We start from the raw sequence: 2,889 nt of genomic DNA on the forward strand, positions 1-2,889 counted from the left end.
TTCCTTCATCTGAGTGAGGTAGGTGACCAACATGTGTGATTTTTCCAAAATAATGAAGACCTTTCTAGACAAACTAGCCAGTGACCAAATTTTACTCTGAAAACTTAGTGACATGATAAAATTTGACCTTGAGACACCTGACAAACTTGGTAAAAGAATATTTGATCACTGGTGACAGGAAGACAAGACTGACACTAACATCAGGAAAGCTGCTTTATAATGCACATTAATGTAGCAAGGGATTGCATATTTGATGTTCCAGTTGTCACTATAATAAATAGTCTAACCAATTGAGCAGATGAAGGAAATATATTTCGTTGTATTAAAGATTATGGTTATATATTTAAATGTTATACAATATATATACTAGAAATTGCACTAACAAGTGCAAAGCAATGCCAATAGGAGGAGTGGGGGAATGTGGAAGGCAATAGTTTGCACATTATTATTTGTAGTATTTTGAGCTTGCAGAAGCCATAGATCATATGCCACTTTATCATCTCGATGTAAAAATTCAAAACTTGTGAGAAAATATTATACATACTACTTTGTACCATCAAACTGACCATTCGATCAAAATGACAAGTGCACAAATATAAGATAGTAGCATGATGCAGCTGTATTGGCCTTAACTATGCATAAATTTGATAGCAATATGAAATTCGATGAATTTTCCATAAAATGTGTAAATGATATGGGAAACCTACTTTCCACTGCAACCCAAACACCTCAAAATTATTTTTAAAAACCACTAAAAAAAGCATATAAACCCTCCCAACGATATGTCCTAGTTTCTAGAGTTATGCCCTTCGTCTACACTTCAATTATATTAACCCCAAAATATAAAAATCTTGATAGACTTGTTTATGTCTGAGCATATTATCAGACTTCAGATCCCTGTGAATAAACACAATAATCTGTAGATACTCCATGCCCCTTGCCACATCCAATGTCCACTTCATTGTTAATTTTAAAGGCACTGGGTGGTTCTGTTTCCTGCTAATTTTAAAGGCCCTAGGTGATTCTGTCTCTTTGCCATAAATTGCCTCATAGAATCACCCTTGGCATACTCCAATATAGAAAACCATAGGTTTCTTACAACCACCTATTAATCTCACCACATTTTCATGTCTCAGAGTGACCAACATCCTAGACTTCATGTGTGAATCATTTCTCCAAGACTTGGGATTTCTATGTATTATCCTCTGGTATCTCAAGGATCTTCACTACAACATCCTCGCAATTGTAGGTACCTTTATAAATTTTACCAAATCCCCCCTGTGCAAAAGGAGGACACGTGTTGAGTTTTCTTAAGTCAATGTTCCACTCATCATATTCATCAAGGCCATCAATAGGGCACCTATCATCCATAAGCGCCTGTGCAAGGTCATCTTCTCCAAAGATATGACAAGCTATGTTGTTATAGGCCACACTGTGGGCTATGTATATGCATTTTGCTTCATTGCATATCCATTTCATTTTTCCCTTTTATGCCCATCACCATTATTATTGTCTATGTCTTGGTTGTCTCCCTAGATGAGATAATCACGATTTAAATTCACATTCTTGTTCCCACTAGAATAATGGTTATTCATGTTATTATGACAACCATCGCCAAAATTCCTTGCTCTATTCTATTGGTGCAGTGGTAGTGTCCAAGATTTCTCGTCGTCATCCCAATTTTGAGCCTCCTGAAGTGGCGATGACCTGCGGGGAGGAATACTAGTCAGAAAACCTCGTAATTCGCCCTCAATCTTTGCAACACCAGGTTGAGGGGTGATAAGATCGTTGGAATGAAATTTAGTTTTGGACCAAGAAAATGTTTCACGTTTGGATTTTGTATTATTTGCATGCACGTGCTCCTCTGCCTTCTTCTCATTCTCCTGACTGTCCTTAGAAACAACAAATGGGTTGATTTCCCATGGATTATCCACGCTCTCCTTTTTCAATGGCGAGGGGGTGGAGATGGTTTTGTCTTCGTCGTGTTTGGCTACAAGGGATGACTGCTTCTGTCGTGAGAGAAGGAGCATATACCCCGAGGGATTGTTTCCACCACTGTTTCCATTTGTTGTCGGGGTAGCAGGCTTGGGATTTGGCTCTTTCTTCCCATAAATGTCGTTGAGGTTCAGCGAGGCGAACTTATTATTCCCTCTTCCCATTCAAATTTCATAGAATGTCACAACGAACTAGATCTAATTCGAAGAAATCAAAGACACATCAAATCTTATCGAAATTGATGCCGAAGTTTTCATTGCTAAGAAATGAGGTAAATAGAGTCGAAAATGTCGAAGCTCTTCCGACCAATGGACCGTTGTGGGTTCTCAAATCGGGATGCATCAATATCGTTGTTCTCGAATTGTTTGAGCCAACACTGCTGTCCATAATGGACATAGACAAAGACCCACCTCCATTATTTCTCTGCAAGCTTCCCACTCTCCAAAGGCATGCCCTTCTCCAAGCCTATGATAAAAACATTAAGTGAAATCATATTCCACTGTTATATAATGTTCTCCTTCTATCATTCTCAGATAATTTGTTTACCCCTATCCCCATTTTTTTTCCCTAGAATACCCCCATGCCCAACCCGATCACCTGTAGTTTACAGTCTATCAATCTATCAAACCCAACCTTAAAAAAAACATTTTACCACCATCAAAATGCAAAGAGCTACACTATACCCACAAGGTTTATTTGCAGATAAATTGAAACAAGCATAGACAATGTCTATTTCTGCAATACATAGGCATGTCTAATCCAAAAACTATCGGCTATCTTTAATCAAACCTAGCTTTGTTGAGCTCCTAGGATTAAGAAAACCCACGGTTCTCTACATGGGTATCGTTGGGTGACAAGTAAGCTTGGATATATTGAATTTTTTTTCCAAATATG

General features: G+C 38.1%; 1 pseudogene; it reads right to left on the reverse strand.

The window, feature by feature from the left end:
- Nucleotides 1-741: 741 nt before the first annotated feature.
- LOC149251727 (serine/threonine-protein kinase STY13 pseudogene) lies at nucleotides 742-1,479 on the reverse strand (annotated as a pseudogene).
- Between the last annotated feature and the right edge of the window lie 1,410 nt (nucleotides 1,480-2,889).

Source organism: Pinus tabuliformis, chromosome 7, assembly GCF_031772625.1.
Source record: "Pinus tabuliformis cultivar Carrire ecotype Pingquan chromosome 7, CPIR1, whole genome shotgun sequence".
Taxonomy (NCBI): Eukaryota; Viridiplantae; Streptophyta; class Pinopsida; order Pinales; family Pinaceae; genus Pinus; species Pinus tabuliformis.